Source organism: Pongo abelii, chromosome 13, assembly GCF_028885655.2.
Source record: "Pongo abelii isolate AG06213 chromosome 13, NHGRI_mPonAbe1-v2.0_pri, whole genome shotgun sequence".
NCBI classification, from domain to species: domain Eukaryota; kingdom Metazoa; phylum Chordata; class Mammalia; order Primates; family Hominidae; genus Pongo; species Pongo abelii.
Window position 1 is genome coordinate 64,869,430 of NC_071998.2, and position 20,374 is coordinate 64,889,803.

Here is a 20,374-nt window from a genome sequence, read left to right on the forward strand (position 1 = left end):
AAGCGCTCTTAGAAGAATGAAAAAGAACTTCCTCAAAAACCCCTAACAAACTTCTCACATCCGACTCTTTTGTTTTTGAACTTTTCCACCCAAAACATACTAAATAAATATACTTTAAGAAGGAATAGTTCAGATAGAAGGTGTTTTCCTGTTCACTAATATTACTTTTAAGTGCAGACCGAGTGCCGGTTAATCATTATCCTCCAAACAGATGGAAAAATGAGAGAATAAAATTGTACAGAAAGGAATATGCCCTCTCAAAAGACATCTCTCTCTACCTCTTCTCACCTACCACTAACTTCTTGGAAGTTTCTTTTTTTTCGTGAGTTATTACATTGCATTTTACATACAAATTATATTTATTTACTTTTAAATCATTATAATGTTTAAAACATTATAACATTGTTTTCATTATTTGAGGATGTTCGTCGGTTTGTTTTTTTACCTATGGTTTGGAATAGAACTCCTCACAAATTTTCCTATAAAACTTAATCAAATTTTTTTCATTTACCAGCTTTTATTCAGTGGCAGATTTTTCAGAGAAGAGTTAAAGTCGTTAAGCAAGAGATAGGTGTATACTCAAAGCAATTTACTTCTTAGGTGATTTGATAATTGAGACATCACCATATTTTTTTCTACAGTGAAGTTAAACTGAAGGTCCATCTGCTGATGAGTAGCATAACCAGATTTTAGGTTAATTAGCTCCCCTGTGTCCTGCATGTATTTATATCATCAAAAGATCAAAAGGTATGCATTGGAGTGTGTCTGAAACCAGAGCGCCCCTCTACTGAAATCTAGAGTATGCATTTTACAGAGCCCCTTCTCTGCCAAGTAAATAGTCAGCAGTGCTTTTACAAATATACTCACATGAAAATTTTTACACTGAAATTTATTGGTAAGGAATTATTAAATGTTGTACTTTCTTAGCTTCCTAATGATGACATATATACATATGTTGAATTTCTTCTAAAAATCTTTATGTTGAAACACCCTAGCACATAAACTCCTTGAATGAAAGCAATATTTGTTTACAGAGAATATGAATCTTAGACCAAAGAGTATAATATGCAAAAAAATAATTTTCTGTATTGCAATTTAATTTCTATTGTATTTCAAGACCCCTTTCAAACCAGCTGGCAGGAAATTTTAATCTCATCTCTGTCCTCAGGACTGCATCAAGGTTCTAGGAGACTTATGCAGTACCAAGACACTGGATTTGTGTCTTTGAGTCATCTTACCACACGTTTCCTCCAACATACTCATTATCCCAATCCAGAGGCTCTTTACTGATAAGTCACACTGTGGAGCACAGAAATCTTTCTGCAAGGATATGATGTCCCTGATCCCCTTACCCAAAAAGATATCTTCCACCTGCTGGCTGATGCGTGAAAATGTCTCTGCAGAAGGTTTACCGTTTAGAATAAACCCCAATATTATACAAATATCCTTGAGAGAAGAAAACTGTAAAGAGGCAGCCATTTTTGCTGTGGTATGAATTGGTGCTGGAGTTTTTCTTAAGAGCATGTTGACACATGGAAAGACCACAATGCAGAGTTCTCAAAGAGAGAAGGAAACTACCCCAAAATTCTAGGCGCTCCATACATCATACTTGTCAGCTCCCTATTTTTTAATGTACAAGTTACGATCTTTACTAAAAGCCTAATAAACTGGCAGATGGTGATTGTTTCCATTTCCTATTGTCTTGATACACATTTTTTAAGAGAAAGTTCTGAATTTAAGAAATTTTTAAACTTAATTCATATCAGTACTTGGATGTAATAAATCCTACAGAACACCTAGTCATTTAAGTAAGAAATAACTTCAGTAGAATATTGTTTATAGATTTTGTCAATGTTTTATCCTCCTATGAAAGGGCTTAATTCTTAAAATACACACACATACACATGCGTGCTCACTCACGCTCTCTCTCTTTCTCTTTATCTCACCATAAACAAAAAAACTGAGAAGTAACCATGTGGAGATAAATGGGAACACTTTCACTTTTATAAAGGAACTGAAGCAAAGAAGATAAATAAGTTAGCATTTCAGTTGGTTTCACTAATAGATTTTTGACTGAAAATGGAAAGCAAGTTGTCTAGGGTTGCAATAGGAATAGAATTAGAATTCTAGTTGCAATAGAATAAAACCCATTTCAGATAAGTTACGGAAAAAGTAGAAAAATATACAAATATAGTTTATCTGTTTTAATCTAATATTTGCATGTATGTACCTTTTATACTCTTACCAGTTCTACCCATTTTTAATATGCCCTGAGAAAACTAACTGGACTACATGATTTCCTCTGTAGATTAGCCACATTCAAAGCAGGACTTGGCAGGGGCATTTTGGGCAGAAGGTGGGCAACCTTAGAGTTAGTAGCAAGGGAAGCCTGTTTCATTGCAGAGCTTTAAGTATTACTTTTTATTTCAACTTTTTTTTTTTTTTGCCTCACTTTGGCAGCCCAAAGATTCTTTGTACTTTCTATGCCACTTGCCCATGGGCTGTAAATTAAAGTTAAGCCAATAATTATTTTCTATATTCCCCTTATAATTTCTCACTTGGCTCTTGTCTCAAGTTTCTCTGTTTTTACTAAGATTGGGAAAAATTGTGGGAGATCATGAAGCTATGTTAGAAAGTAACTTTTACATTTGCCGCTCTGTCATTTGGGTTCTACTGGTATGTTGGGCAAGGCGAGCCATTGGCTGAACTAAAATTGTAGGCAATGCTCCCTAGTGAGGGAGACGTGGGTTGAGAATCAGCTTCAGATTCTCCTGGGGAACGTCATACATCATAGCCTTCTTATTACATGAGGGTGTGTTTACCTCAGTGTGTAGAGCTACAGTTAAAAAAGATTATTACTTCAATTAAAATTTTAATTAGTCAATTAAAATTCCAATACTCCAGGAACCTAAAAGCAGTAATAAAGATAAGCAAAATTTATTTTCAACACTACAGCTAGGTAAAAACAGGGCTCTCTCTACATAAAGGTTGATGAAAAAAGAGGGTGCTACAACTTGAGAATCTGTCAAAGAAAGGCATGTTCAGATGAAATGCTAGAATGGAGTACTGTGTAAATACCAATACACAGGTAAAGTCAGGGATCAGAAGCAGAGGAGATGATGTTAATGGGTGAGCTTGACTGAGTGGTGCGTGGTACCAGAAGATAGAAGTGCTCTTAATTGGAACATTTGTTCTTTCTGAGCCTGCCTAGTGCATTGATGGTCTTCATCAGAACTTCTCCCATTAGCTGACCTTGGATCCTTGAGCCAGCCCTGGTCTTCCCCAGCCCACCAACTTGCCAGGACAAATGCAGTGAATTAACTTCTCTCCCAGTTTCCTTCCCAATGTGTAACAACAGCTAAGTACTTGCCACTTTAACCTGAGCATACTACTATAATAAAATCAGTGTTAAGTTGAAACTCACACTAAGAGAGGCAGCATATGAATGCTGGAAGTATGAGGGGTATAATCTTTCCCCTCAATGCAACTGCTACTCAAAACTTCCCTAGCTAGGACATTTTTCCAGTCACCTAGGAAGGAAACTTTATAGTTCTTATTCTGCTATTTCATCTTCCATATCAGTTATTAATTCTCAAGTCTTTAAGAATCTGAATTCCCAATATTCCTTACTTTTGTTATCACCTTGCCATTCCCACAGAATCCACTCTGGTTTAATTAACTAATTTCTTAGATACATGCCTAGCCTCACGGAAGAGCACCGTCTTTGGAATTAGGTAAATTGGGGTTAAATCTCATTTTTTCCCCTTGCCAGATGTGTGATGTTGGGCAAGCTTGTTTATCCAAAGTTAAACTTTCTCATCTACAAAATGAAATGAATATTTCTTTACAGTGTTATTTAACTAAATAATGTGTAAAAACTATTTGGCATATTTAGTCAGTGCTCAATATATGTTAAATATCTTCTAGATTTGAACTTAAAATGCTGCATTAATTTTATTGTTTTCTTGCTCAAATATATTTTATTATTCCCAAATACCTTGAAATAGTATCTAATTTTTTTCCCCTGGCATCTTAGTTCCTATGCAGATGGTTCTCCACCTTGTCATTCAATTAGGGGAAACTCCCTCGATTCTCCTACACCAGCCTCCAGCTGCAGCCGAGGTGGAGTCCTTGCTAGCTCCTGTGCACAACAGCCACAATTTGTGCAAGACCAATCATATTTTTTTTAATCTCCCAAAGAAGAAAACTTTATTTTTCCCCCATTGCCCATCTCAAGCACAACTTACAACTAACTCTTTCTAGACTGAAAATGTCTCCAGTCATTTCAGACTTAAGAACAGTCTTTCAATGATAATTAAATGTCCACTTCAGTGTCATAATCCTATAACAATATTCACTTTGCTTATCTATTTGAAAAATACTTCCCACCTATCTCCAGTTCAACCTGAGCTAAAAACAAAAGCCAAATAATACAGAAGGGGGAAACCCAGTCATTGTGTCTGAACTTTGAGAAACACTGAATGAATAGTTCCCACTTACTCCTCTACATCTAAGAGTAGTAGTATGTTCAGCTGCAGCTCTGGGAAGAGATGTAAGACGTACTTCATATGCTGTCATCAGAAATACAAAAGTGTCAGTTTTGGGAGGTGAAAGAGAATCTACATTGAAGACTAATGCAGTCCATAAAGATCTGCAGTTCAAAGAGGTGTTCACTGCTTCCCAGAGGCAGCAGCATTAATTCTCCATTGGAAATTGAGTATGAGGAATTCCAAAGTGGTTAAATGGCATAAAATTGTGGCCTAAGAACTCACAGTAATCACAGTAGAACAAGAAAGAATTGTGGGAGATGCAGAATCCTATAAATTTAGAAATGGGAGATACTTCATAAATCATGATTTAAAATGCTAAGTCACTCTGTTTACAGTAGAAGAAACAAGTCTACCACCTCCAAATTTGATTTCTGATGTATCTGTAGTATTTGTGTATTGTGTATTATGTATTTTAATTTGTGATGTATCTGTAGTACTTGTGATGTTTCTGTAGTGCTACCACCTCCAAATTTAATTTGTGATGTATCTGTAGTATTGGAGTGGTCTACCACCTCCAAATTTAATTTGTGATGTATCTGTAGTATCTGTGATGTATCTGTAGTATCTGTTTACAGTAGAAAAAACAAGTCTACCACCTCCAAATTTAATTTGTGATGTATCTGTAATATTTCAGCATCACTGATTCAGAAATCTTCAATTCTTCCCCAGACACAAATGATACCTCTCTATATTGACAAACTCTGAATATATTGTCTGAAGGTGATCCATGAACTTTTGATGTAAACAAGCTTGCAAAAGGGCTAAGCAATGTACCAGACATTGCCCAAAAATATTTTTCCTCAACTACTGCAAAAAAAATACCATTCATCTCCTTAGATTTCCATGATATCAAATCCTGAGGATAACCCATGCTTTGCCTCTTTCTCAGCAGCTGGGTCAATTCTGCATAATCAACCACTGTGTCTCAGGACTTGTGACCTTATTTTGGACAGCTAGTCTCCAATATCCCCCAGAATAGCTCTGAGGGATCAGATTATTATTATTTTAGTGAAAAAAGGTAATTATCATTTATTGCATTTGTTAACAAAAACGTGATCTAAATCAGAAAAGAGAAACTGTCATGTGGCATGCCACATTTTCATTCATTTCTCCCTCAAAAGAGGTGCTTTAGCGTGGACCTTATTTTCTTCAAGGAATAAACTTTCTAACTCCTAAGTTGAGTTGATTATTTCTTTCAGGCTTTCACATAGCCCCCTACGCAAAACTCTGATTTAGAAACTAATACTTTGCATTCTAAATATCTGTATATTCATTGGCATCTCTGAGATTCTTTTTACCTTTCCTCACATCCACCCTAAACTGTAATCCTTTGGCAGCTGTTTCAGTTATTTATTGCTGTGTAATAAACAACTCCAATATTTAGCTACTTAAAATAACAACATTATATTTTCCCCCAATTTTGTGTGTCAGTAATTTGGACAGCACTCATCTGGGCAATTTTCTTGCTCCATGTACTGTCAGCTTAGATCTTGCAGGTATCAGCTGGTGGATGGGTTGACCAGAAGAATCCAAGCCAGCCTCATTCATTTGTTTAGTGTCTGGGAGGGAATGGCTGGAAGGTTTGGCTCAGCTGGTATTATCCACTGGAATGCCTACAAATGGCCAATCTGCATGGTGGTCTCCGGGTAGTAGAATTTCTTCAAGGGTGTTCCAGGGCTCCCACAGTGATTATTCAAACAGGCACAGAGAGAAATTGCATGGCTTCTAAAGACCCAGCTCTGGAAGCCTCAGAACATCAGTTTATTCATGTCAAATTGTTCAAACAATTCACTAAGGCCAACCCAAATAGAAGGAAAAGGAAATCAGACTCATCTCTCAACGGGGAAAACTAAAGAATTTATTATTGTATTTAGTCTACTTTAGAAACGTTCCTTCATTTATTCAACACAAACTTATTGATCCTGTTTCAATGCATGCCACACAATGCACTAAGGACTTGGGATAGAGAAGTGACAACTAAAAAAAAAAAAAAAAAAGCCTGCTTTCCTATTACTCATCTTTATATACTCTGTACTCCAGCACCAAGTGCAATGCATGGAATATATAAATGTTTATATAGTTTAGATATTTGTCTTCTCCAAATCTCATGTTGAAATTTGATTCCCAATGTTGGAGGTGGGGCCTGGTGGAAGGTGTTTGGATCATGGAGATGAACCCCTCAAAAATGGCTTGGCACTGTACTTTCAGTAATGAGTCAGTTCTCTCTCTATTTTGTTCACAAGAAAACTGGTTGTTTTAAAGAATATGGCACCCTTTTCCTCTCTCTCTCTCTTTTTCCTCCTCTCTTGCCACGTGATGCTGGCTCCCCTTCCCTTTTTGCAAGGATTGGAAGCTCCTGAAGCCCTTACCAGAAATGAATGGTGGCACCATACTTCTTCTATAACCCTGCAGATTATATAACCGCAAGCCAAACGAACCTCTTTTCTTTACAAATTGCTCAGCCTCAGGTATACCTGTAGAGCAACACAAATGGACTAAGACGGATGCCCAATAAATTTTTAAGGAAATTAACAGATGGGGCTGGAGAGTCACAGGAATGGACAGCTCTTCCCTTTAGGAGTGTTGAGACCAAAGCAATGGAGAGGGAAAGAGGAGCACTCCTTACCACTTTGACTCCTTCTGGGCAGCTGTCATATCTCCTGGTGATGAGGGTGTCCGACATGGCCAAGTCAACCAGGCCTAAGCTTGGAGTTTACCAGTGTCAATTGTTCACTGATTTAGTGGAATGTATACCCGGTGAAACAATGTTATGCTTTAGATTGAAGAAAGAATATTTGGTTTCCACAGTTAGAATGGCAATCATTAAAAAGTCAGGAAACAACAGGTGCTGGAGAGGATGTGGAGAAATAGGAACACTTTTACACTGTTGGCGGGACTGTAAACTAGTTCAACCATTGTGGAAGTCAGTGTGGCGATTCCTCAAGGATCTAGAACTAGAAATACCATTTGACCCAGCCATCCCATTACTGGGTATATACCCAAAGGACTATAAATCATGCTGCTATAAAGACACATGCACACGTATGTTTACTGCAGCACTATTCACAATAGCAAAGACTTGGAACCAAGCCAAATGTCCAACAATGATAGACTGGATTAAGAAAATGTGGCATATATACACCATGGAATACTATACAGCCATAAAAAATGATGAGTTCATGTCCTTTGTAGGGACAGGGATGAAATTGGAAATCATCATTCTCAGTAAACTATCGCAAGAACAAAAAACCAAACACCACATATTCTCACTCACAGGTGGGACTTGAACAATGAGAACACATGGACACAGGAAGGGGAACATCACGCTCTGGGGACTGTTATGGGGTGGGGGGAGGGGGGAGGGATAGCTTTAGGAGATATACCTAATGCTAAATGACGAGTTAATGGGTGCAGCACACCAGCATGGCACATGTATACATATGTAACTAACCTGCACATTGTGCACATGTACCCTAAAACTTAAAGTATAATAATAATAAAAAAAAATTTGGTTTCCAATTCTACTTTAATTCTTCCAAGATTTAGGTGTCTTTCTTTTACGATTAAATTCAGAATGTTTTTGGAACGCCTCTTTTTAGTGCAGAAATCTACCTGAGTATTAAATTATAATGATAGCATTCTTATATATGTCTGAGAATACCTCTGAGGTGTGTACATATAGACTATTGTGGGTATTTGGGATGTTTTATTTCTGTGAGACTTGCCAAAATAGGTTGAGAAAATTTCATACAGTATGCAGAATAGCCTGTCAGTTCAGTTTTCTTCCATATGTTTCTGATGGCATTATGTATTTCAGTGTTGACGCACTCCCAAAAAGAAAATCAATTGCTGAACAACAAGGACTCGAGATGCAATTTTAATGATACATTTCACAAAGCATGATGCAATGTTTAATATAATGTAAAGGTGGTACACCTATGACTCTTCATAAAAAGCACATCATCTTTATAAAGCATTATTTTAAGCAGAACCCTTTCAAAGGAATTTACAGAAAGCAATCTTTTTTTATTACAGTTGGGTTTTATCATATAGGCAGTTTTTAATTATCACCACAAAAGGCAATCCTCAGTATAAAGGGAAATCCACCTCCCCTCTTTATGAAATTTAAGAAAACCTTGCAAATAATAATGCATTTTGACAAGGTTCAATATTACACACATGTATATAAACTAAAATTATATATGTGTGTGTGTGTATATATATACGTATATATATACATTATATATATGTGTATATACATTATATATATACACGTATATATGTACATTATATATACATATACACATTATATATATATAATCATATATACACATATATATACATATATATGTATATATATGTGTATATATGTGTATATATATATGAGAGAGAGAGAGAGAGTAGTTGCCAGTAGGTGTTGTCTAGTATGACGGACCCTTTGGTATGTTTTCTTAAGCTTCCTTTTTCTTCACAAAAACATATGAATCTAGCAAAATGAGACCTTCTAAGAACAACTTTTGGACATTTGAACAATATGCCACTGAGTAATGATGTACCTTTCCAAGAGGAAATAATATTCAATTTTTTAAAAATTCTCCTCAGAAAATACAAAGAGAAAAATCTAATGCTGAAAGCAAGCTTGCAAAAATGCATGTTCAAAGAGCTTTGATTTATAAAAGAGTAAGAACAAGATTGCTCCAGAGCCATTCATACTTGTACTTAATGAAACTGCATATATATTTTTCTATTTAACAACTGCATTTCACTTCTTTTTATCATCTCTATGGAAATATTTTTACAGATGGTTAATAGAGAATTTCAAAGAAGAAAAAAGTGATCATTTTCAGAAGTTAATCATAACTAGAACCAAGTGTAATGAAACAAAATAATATTAATATAAAATTATAATTTCCATTTAAAAAATTTTTGCCTTTACAACATAACTTCTATTTCTTTATCTCTGAAAATAATAAAAATAACATGAAGGTCTATTCAGTTCACTTCAGTTTTATTTCATAAGTGTTCTGCAACCTGGAAGTCTCAAGTAAATTTTGTGAGTTATTAGGTTAATTCTCCCTGGACATTTGATGTGAATATTATAGATGATAATAGGATGGAAATGAATTTGGATTTTATCTAAGAAAAATTAAAATGTTTGTTCATATTTACACAAATACAAAGATTAAGATCTTGTCATCCATAGACATTTTCTGAAAGAATCTGTAAAGGATGTTCATCAGCAGAATGTACAATGAACACAAAGGAGTCAAATGACAGAAACAAGTTATAACCGCCGAAACTCATAAAAATGTGTTGGTAAATTTAATCAAGTACTCACTATAAGGAGTAAATACAATCATTAAAAATGTGTTCTTATGACAGATGTGGAAAAAAGTCTAAACAGTGAGAGGTGGAATATTGTTCAGTGGGTAGTTAAAACATGAAACATTTCTTATACTATCCAGAGAAAAGATGAAGATACTGATTGAGTCTGGATCTTGTTAGAAAATTTTGTGGCTAATTGTATATGTTTAAAAATTTGAACGAACACTAAAAAATGTAATATGATTTCCAAAGTAGCAGAAAAATGAAAAAAAAAGTTTCATCAATTCAACTTACATGTAAAAAAGGAAAAAATATTTTTAAAGTTTAATTGATAATAGAAATAACTGCAAATGTGCACCGGTAATCTCGAGGTACTTAAATGAATTAAACTCACTAATTAAAAATGATAAAGATGATCAGATTCATTTTTCTAAATCCTGTTAAAAATGTTTATAATAAAACAATACTGGATAATACTGGATATTTGAAATAGGACAATACTGAATATTTTAAATAGAATAGGTTATAAAACGCAAATACTGTATCAACCAAAAGAAGACATGTAACAATAAGAATATTAGATAAAACAAATTAAGGAAAAAAGCAATAAAGATAAGAAGTTACGGTATCTAAAGATAAAGACTACAATCTACCAAAAATTATACAATTATCATGAATTCGTGTGTACCTAACAAATTGGTTTGAAATATAACTTCATAATGTTAAAAAGAAATAGATGAATGTGCAATAATATACCTCTACCAGGAACTGATAGATAAAGCAAAGAAAAAATTATAAGATTATAGAAGACTGGAACAACACAGTTAATTGATTTCATTTAATAAGTGTATATCCACATTGCAGCCTACGAGCAAAAAATATATTGTTTTAAACACATATGAACAGGCCTGGTGTGGTAGCTCACGCCTGTAATCCCAGCACTTTGGGAAGCCGGGAGGGAGGATTGCTTGAGGCCGAGTTCAAAACCAACATGGCCAACATTTCAAGACCCAGCCTCTACTAAAAAAGAAAAAAAGCACACATATAAACAATTACAAAACACAAACATGAAGAAAGTCTTAACAAAGTTCAAAGAATAAATATCATACAGGTCACATTTTCTTTCTTCTTTCTTTCCTTTTTATTTATTTATTTTTTAATAATTTCAACTTTTATTTTTGATTCAGGGGGTACATGTGCAGGTTTGTTGCCTGGGTATGTTGTTTGATGCTGAGGTTTGGGATACAACTGATCCCATCAACCAGGTACTGGGCATTGTACCCAATAGTTTCAACATTTTTCACTTCCCCTGTAAGTCCCCAGTGTCTACTGCTGTCATCTCAATGTCCATGAATACCCATTGTTTAGTTCCCACTTATAAGTGAGAACATGTGGTATTTGGTTTTCTGTTCTTGCATTAATTTGCTTAGGATACTAGCTCAAGCTGCATCCATGTTGCTACAAGAAACATGATTTCACTCTTTTTATAGCTGCATAATATTCCATGGAGTATACGTACCACATTTTCTTTATCGATTTCATGTCTTTGCTATCAAATGACATGTTTTCTTAATTTCCATTTCAAGACAATTGAAATAGTTAGAATTTTCAGATAAAATACAGGACATCTAATTAAATATGAATTCCAGATAAATAAATAAATTTTTAGTAAAAGCATGTTCCCTACAATATTTGATACATGCTTAAATTTAAAAATTATTTGTTGTTTATCTGAAATTCAAATTTCACTGAGCATCCTGTATTTTTATTTTCTAAATCTAGCAATCCTAGAAATATAAATCATCAGTAAAAATACAGAAAACCAAAGCAAAACAAAACCTAGACTATGCTTGTCTAAAAAATGTACTCCAAATGTACTCTCTGCACATTAGATTGAAAGCAAATTAAGAAGAAAAGTATCTGAATGAAAAGGGAATGGCAAGGAGAAGAAGGAAAGACCCACCCTTCCAGATAGTCAAACCATTATAAGGCTTTGGTTTTTAAACATGGTAGTATTGCTGCAGAAATAGATACAGAGGGCAGTGAAGCAGAATTGACACACGCATCCTTATATGAAAATTGGGCATTTGACAGAGGTGATATTACAAGCCCAAGGCTGACAAATGGATTTTTAGTAAAACGAATTGTAACAGTTTATTTTCAAAATGGAAAATAAAGTTACATTACCTCTCAACATGAAATTTCTTTTTATAAATATTGAAAACACATTAAAAACTTAAAGCTTTAGAAGAATATATAGAATGTCTATTTGAGGTCAAGTTAGGAAAGGACTGTCTTATAGAGAGCACAAAAGAGTACATGAAAAAATATTAATAGCATTGTCTCATTGTCTCTACATCTTCGAAAAAAATGTCTGTGGAAAATGAAAAGACTAGCTACAAACTGAGCAAAGGTACTTTCATTACATATGATCAACAAGGGATAATTTGTAGCAAGTATATGTAAAGAACTCATACAAATAAACAAGAGAAAAGCAAATAACTCGATAGAAAAATGGGCATATGATATCAAGAAATAATTTATAGGAAAGGGACAATTTGAACTTCCAGTAACTGAAAAGATGTTCAACCACACTAATAATTGGATAGATGAATGATATCACCTACAAGATAGGCAAAAGAAATAAAAATAAAAATATGTAAATGACAAGTATTGTCTGATTTCAAAAGTAACTCTGCTCCTTATTAGTTATATGACTATGGCAAGTTATTTAATCTGTCTATGTCAGTTTCTCATCAGTAAAATGAGAATGTTAAAGCACCTTTGTCACAGAATTGTAATGAGAATTAAATGAGTTTGTGTTTTCAAAATTCTGAGAACAGAACGCACCCATTTTTAAGCATTATATAACTTTTTGCCAGATGAAAGAAATATTGGCAAGGATGTGGGAAAGTGGAAGCTCTCCATGCCTGTGAGTAGAGGTGTATTTTGGAACCCCTACATCAGAAAGCATCTTGATAATGTCTAGTTGAGGTTGAAATGTGTATAATTCTAATTTTAACAAGCAGAATACAATCCTAAAACAGCTATGATTTTCCTTGAAAACAGTGTTGAGTCAATAAAGCAAGTTGCAGAATTATGCATGTTGTCTAATATCAATTATGTTGTTTAAAAACAAAATAGTGCAATATAGTATTATGAGCACACAAATACACAGCAAAATATAAAGCACAGTCAAGAAGGACACATGCGGACTTTATGACAGTGGTTACTTGATGGAGAAAGCAGTTTGGATTGGGGATAAGTTGAGCAAAATTTAAAGATAATATGGCAAAAGATGGCATTTGCTAGTTCTGGGTGCAAAGGATTTTGTTACATTTCTTTTTTCTGGTGTTCTCTACTTTTGAAATATGTGTCATTCAAGATACATGAATTTTTCAACAGGGATTTAAGGAAACTGGTACATAAAAATCTATATTTCATATATTAACAATAAAGATTACTATATTTTATAAAACATAATTATAGAGCATACAAAATTTTAATCATTTTGAACGTAAAAATGAATAAAATAGTCCTAATTGACAGTTTCTTGATTATTGAAGTATTTACAACCATATAATGATAATATTACTATTAGAAATAGTAATAATATTTATTCTAACTAGTTATCTTTTTGAAGCAATTCCATCAAGGTGGGGGAGGAAAACAGCAAGTATCACAGGTGGTATATCTAAGTTTCAGATTATATTATTAATACAGAAATAAGCTTAAATAGTCTTTAAAATATGGAGTTGTTTGCAGGTTCTTTAAATTATTCATCTTAATGGCCAATTGACTAAGTAGAAATTCTGACAGCAGATAATTCAAACTTGAAGTCACTGATACACACTTGAAACATACATATTTTGTCCAGTAATTGGAAGAAGACCCGCATGCTGTAGATCTCAGGTATGTCAATGGCAAATAGGTTTTTTTTTGTTTTAAAAGCTTTGTTATATTTTTGCTTTAATGTTGTGGATGGTCAGAAGGAAGGGAATAAACCTCTGAACAGATGAGCAAATTTGCAAATTTTATTAATGATACTAAAGCTCTTAATATTTATTTAGAAGAGGTTAAATATGCAAACTCTTTCTGACTATATAGACTGTGTCTTAGGAAACTAATTTAGACCAGACCAATCCAATAACTACTATGACTCATTGCTATGACTCTACAATGTATGTTCTGTTATTCATAGTCTTTCAAAAATATGAATAAGAACTTACTAATTTCCTCAATTATAGTTGTATCTATTCCTACACGTCAATCTAGTTTGAGAACACAATTTAGTAAGCTGGCAAGATCAATGGTTCACCGTGATTTGCTTAGTCATTTCTGTTAAACACTTTGTTTACTGTCATCTAGGAGATCTGGTCAATTAGAGATTTTTCCATTGTAGGGTCAAAAGTCTAATTAGAAATGGCATTTTAATTAAAATATACTAAGTACCAGTTGTGTCCAAAGCTATAATTTTTATTTCAAAAAGTCTTTATTAAGTAATGTTTTTACTTAGCTTGACATGGAGCCAAATTTAGCTGCTAATAACAAAAAATCACTGTTAACTTTATTAATGACCATTTATCTCCATATTATATTCTAAATCAATGGCACTAATTTGTTTAAAATAGCTATAATGCTGCTGGCAACTGAATTTTTTCAGTGTTTTCCACTATTAATCATTGCCTCCCTTTTTTTCCATCCAGAAATTAATAGGATGTTTCTGTTGCTTTTTACATTTCATACCAACACTCTAACTCAGCTGAAAGCAAGGCAGATCCACAATGGACTATTTAATTCAAACTGGGAATGGAGGCGGTAGGGGAGTTTGGACTGAAAGTAAAAACGTGAAATGCTTCAATTGATTGTATGTCTAACAACTACATTAATTAAGATCAGACTATTTCTATGAATTCATTTCCTCATTGCAAGTGGCAGAGATTCTATCAGACAGAAACTGGTGTAAATCCCATGCAAATGGTTTTTATTGAACATGTACTGCTCACATTTTAGGGACTGTATTCTACCTAAATAATGCAAGAGCATGTGATGCCTGCCAAATCCCACACAATGTTGAAACCCCAGTTAGTGTTTTATCTTTAAAGAGAGAGCTCTGCATCCTTTTGGCAGCTGATGAGTTCAGATAGAAAACATGCCAGGAGTGTGGACCAATGCATTATCACACGCACCCCCCGCCGCATAACTGTGCCTCGTCATATGCCATAACATTGGCAAGCAGAGCCCAGAGCTCTTTAAGAACAAGAAGAAGCTCATAAATAATGGTTGAATCACACAAGGGATAATTAAATGAGACAACTGAATGCCAATGGACTCCCCAGCAGAAAATGCTTCTCAGTGAGGATCATTCCTGCGCGGCTTTATTTTCTTTTTCTTTTTCAGTTTTAGTTCTGACTAGCAGTTCATTACTGCAGATACTTTTCAAATGGGAGTGTTTTAAAAAATTGTCAAACTCTGGAAAACATTTTGAGACATTTTCTTATTTAGGAACATTTCTTCAACATATATAAACATATCAATATATTCTTATTTTAACATTTTTTAGCTCTAGCCTCACCATTTAATGGCATATACCTGCTTGACAAACCAACCACAGATAACACTCTTGAAAAGCAAAAGGGGAAATTTTCATAATGTGCAAAATCTCAGTGAGTCGTGTGTCCTACAATGTGAGTGGAATTCATTCATTCTTTTCATTTAGGATAAATGCACATCAATGTTATAGCTGCCTCCTCATTCTTAAAAAATGAGATTCACAATGAATTTCAATGTTTCTCCACCAACCTCCTCCGAATTCTTTTTCAGAAATGCTTAATGTTTCTGGCTTGACAGCTTTGTGCTCAAGGTTGACAGGATATTTTTAGTATCCCAAGTATTTTAAAGGCTCAGAAAAATCTAGCTCTGGTTTGCTTGTTTATGAAATACATTTAGCAGACAATTACAGTTCATTTAATATGCATTCATTGCTGTCTGAGAAAAAAATGCCTTCAGCTTTTTTGGCAAAATGAAGAGAAATATGTATTTTCTCACACTGAGGCCACTCAGAACAGGGCATACTCACTAATCACTGAGGATTGGGCACCTCAGACAGTAAAAGGGAAGAGGTATAGAAGGAGGTAAACCTAGTTCAGCTCTACTTCTTAATCAAGAAGGAGAGGACAAAGAGCCTGGGGTCACCGGCCTAACACGTTTAAATTTAGTAACGATAAGATAATCCTGCATAGCAGTGCAAAACTGCACCTCAATTTCAGGCAGCCTTCTGAAAAGTTAAGTGAAAATTTACATTATCACCTCTGCCAAGTCATCAAATATTTATTTAGCACCTATCATGTGCCAGGCCTTGTGGTCAGTTTTGGAGCTAAAAATAAGTAGAATAAGGTTGGTCACTGCTCTCTTGATGATTTCTATCCAACAAAAAGGGCAGAACAAAGAAATAATTAATTAAAACAGCAATGATATCTCTGACACAACACAGTATCACTTATGCATTATTCCAGCCTGAAAGGCAGAGTATAAATCTAACCGTAATAAAACATTGCACAAAACCAAAATTGAAAATGTTCTCCTGAAAAGGAAAAAGGCAAGTTTTTTTAAAAAAAAGTTGATTTCTTGAAAAAGACAATAGAAAGTGTGGAAATTGTATGAGGATAAATGTTTTAAAATTAAAGAGATAAGATAATCAAATGAGCCTACACTGTATCCTGTATTATTTAAAATGCTTTAAAAAGACGTTAGTGGGTGAATTAACAAAAAATATTATATAGATGGTAATTAGATAAAAGTAATGTGCCAATGTGAAGCTTATTAAAGGTGATAACTCTACTGTGGTTATGAAAAACAATATCTCTATTCTTAGAAAATACACACAGATGTATTTAGGGATAAATATGTCATCCTTTTTGCATAGTGTATACAACCTACATCCAAATGGTTAAAAAGAAAAACATATGTATGTGGTGTGTGTGTGTGTGAGAGAGAGAGAGAGAGAAAGAGGAAGAGAGAGAGTGAGAGAGAGAAAAGAGAATGCCAACAATAAGGCTAATAAGACAAAATACTAACAACAGGTGAATCTGGCCAAAGGATTGTATTTACTATTCTTGAAACTTCTTGGTAACTATGAAATTATAAACTTATAATAAGGAAAGTTTTTTGCTGAAAAGGAGTTTCATACTGTGCTATGAGCCATGTAGGAAGTACTTTAACCAAGTCTCTAAGGGAGCTTGCCTTAGAAAGTAACACGTACAATGATGCCTGAAAGACAAAGAGGAGCGTAGGGGTAAAGTGAAGAGCATGATGCGTTAGGAAATCATTCTAGGCACCAACATTTTTGAAGACCTTGAGATAGTTGAGTGTTCAGACCAGAGAAGTCCTATATAGCCAGAGCACAGAAGTATCAGAGAAAATGGGCTGAGAGGAAAATAGAAGGGGAGGCAGGGGCCTGATCATGTGGAGTCTCATACACTAAGTCACAAGATTGGATAAGTCTGGGAATGGCTTGACAACTGGTGTAATGTAATTCAAAGCAAAGGAAAGAAGCAGAATGATTCTTTTGGCATTATTAAAAATAAATTTTAAAAGATCTTTGAAGGGTAAAGGGTCTGTCTTGTCAACTAGAATCCAACCTGAGACCCCAAATGGTGAGGACTTGCACACATTCCCTCCTCCTTTCTCAGGATCTGGAGGACTCAACTCTATTCCCACCTCTTCCACTGATGAAACATAAAGTAAGAAGAGGCCCCATACCAGAGATGGTAGGAGGGTATCATTCGAAGAGGACTTGTTAATGAATGAGTCATGGAAGCCAATGGGCTAAGGAAGAGAGAGGTAGGAAGAAGTTACAGGAAGGATGTTCTCAACAAACCTCCACAGGATATCCTCAGAGACTAGAGGTTAATGTTTAAGGTCTCAGGCCCAGGGATTTGTCTTAGGGAAAGTCTAAGAGAATAATGAAGCCCTCTCTTAAGTTACTATTTTCTATTTGCATTTGACTTTCTCACTTGAGTTTCAAGTGGAGGGCTAACCAGGACCTCCTCTAGTGTTTCTGTGCATTTCGCCACTTAAGAGGTTAAGACTTCTTTGTGTTACCTTTTTCTTCCATGACAATAGGTTAAGTTTGAGATGACAGAATTTTACAAAGATAACTTTTCCCAATGCACTGCAATGAGGGCACTGTATTGTGGAGAAGACTAGGGTAATGAAAGGGAAAGAAAGATGTCTGGGAAACAAGTTATAAGGCTGCTGAATTATCCAGATAGCATCCATCCATGGATACCTCAGTTACACCCATGTTGGTGAAGACATATCTTTATGACTTATTTATAAGTCTTATCCATTTATACATTTTGGAGAGAAATCTGTTTTCATATTTTGAACTAGCTTAAAATAAGATACCCTTATTAATTAACAACCTAACCCCTTGGAATTTAATGCCCTGCAACAAATTTATCATGTCCACTGTTATATGGATCATCTAGATCCCAAAAGCATTCTGCTAACTAGGGTTGTACCCCTAATTGTGGTAAAAATGAATAGCCTGAACTATCCAAGAAATTGTGTCATCAACCACAGAGCCTCTAAGAACCTACCTAGAGCATAGGCTGCATTCCCTTAAGAATACAGAAGGTCCCTCAAGGTGAAGAGGTTGGCATGGAACTGCTAGGAACTGAGATAACCCTGACACCTTTTAAATTTGCAATGTATTCCACTAGGTGCTGACTCTAGATGAAGTTCATTAAAGTCAAAATATGTGTTAAATTAGCAGTCTTTTTAATTTTTAATAGGCTTAAAATGCTTTGTTTATGTATTTGTCTATGGTAAAAATCAATTGTTTTTAAAATATTAAGTTTTGATTCATAAAGCCAAAGAAACTGTATCTATTTTGAGGTCAAAATAAATGTGTAAGCCATAAATGAATAAAAGTCCTCTATGTTCTCAGAACTAGAATGTAAGAATATTATTAGACTTCCTACAGTTTTTCTCATGAAAATTATAAAATATGAGAATAATTTGAAAAAAAAATATAATTCTCTAGGACTCATACACTTATTGCTAATTAACATGGGGAGCTGAAACAAACATATAAGTTATCAATTAATCTTTATATTATGTGCTTAATTTGCCCAACAGTTGCTTACCCCTAAAATACAATCACAGATGCATTAAATGGGAAAAATGCAGATCAAATCCAGTATTTAGAGGTCAATAATTTTTCCTAAGGAACTTGAAATGAGCTGCAAATTGTTCATTTCATCCTCACAACTTGCCTTTGAGGCAGAGAATACTCATAACTTTGACTGAGAGGACATATGTCACAATATGATAGAGAAATTGGGAACAGGGTAGCAGAGCAGTCATTGTCTGAACAAAGGTTAAAGCCCAGTTCTGTACCTTTCCCTCTGCCATTTCTATTCATTGAACTTTGATAGCACTCACATAAAGCATCACTCTCTCAACCAGAATCTCTGCTCTTGTCTCACACCACACTCATCCAGGAAGGCTCAGACCTCCCTCCTCTGCCCCACCCCCAGTCACCATGCTAACTCATCCCTTCCATTGGAAGACCTTGAGCTCTTCCATCAGAAGTCTCCTGAGAGCTTGCCACTATCCTGGAATGTAGCTGTATCCTGGGTAACCAAGATCATCTGAAGCTGGCCAGTAACTCTACGTGGATATGAAGGGGCTAGACTGGTGGTGCTATGCTACATGCATCTGCAAGGATCTGTATTTTGAGAAAAAAAAATCTAATTTAAACAATAGAATTTACTGGTTTATGTAACTCAGTATTCTGCAGGAAGGTTGACTTCAGTTAGTAGTAGACCAAGAGTTGTTTCTCTGTATCTCTCTGCTTTGCATTCTATGGCTCGGCCTCCACCCTCAGATTCCACAGGCCACTTTCATAGCTCAAGAGTCTCATCATCAGGTCCAGGCTTTATGCCAAATTGTTGCATTCCCTTGCTAGGGCTGCCATAGCAAAGTACCACAGACTAGGAGACTTAAATACAGTTACTTATTTCTTTACAGTTCTGGAAGTCCAAGATCAAGGTGTTAGCAGGGTTGATTTCATTCTGAAGCCTCTGTCCTTTGGTTCATAGATGTCCATCTTCTCCCTGTGTCTTCATGTGGGCTTTCACTGTTGCATGTCTGTGTACTCATTTATCTTTTTTTTTTTTTTTGCCTTTCTTCAATTTAGGATTTTATTTCCCTTTAAGTAGCAAAATTTTTATTTTCTCAAAGAAAAGGAAGTGGCAGCTGCACACAGAATGGTGTGTCCTGACATTTTTATTTGTTTGCAAGTTTTATTTCCTTTTTTATTGATATAAAAAAGCTGTACATATTAGGGGGTACATGTGGTATTTTGATACAAGCATACAATATGTAATAATCAAATCAAGGCAATTGGGATATCCATCATTTCAAACTTTTATCTGTTTTGTGTTGGGAAAACTTCATTTTCTTCTAACTATTTTGAAATATACAATAAA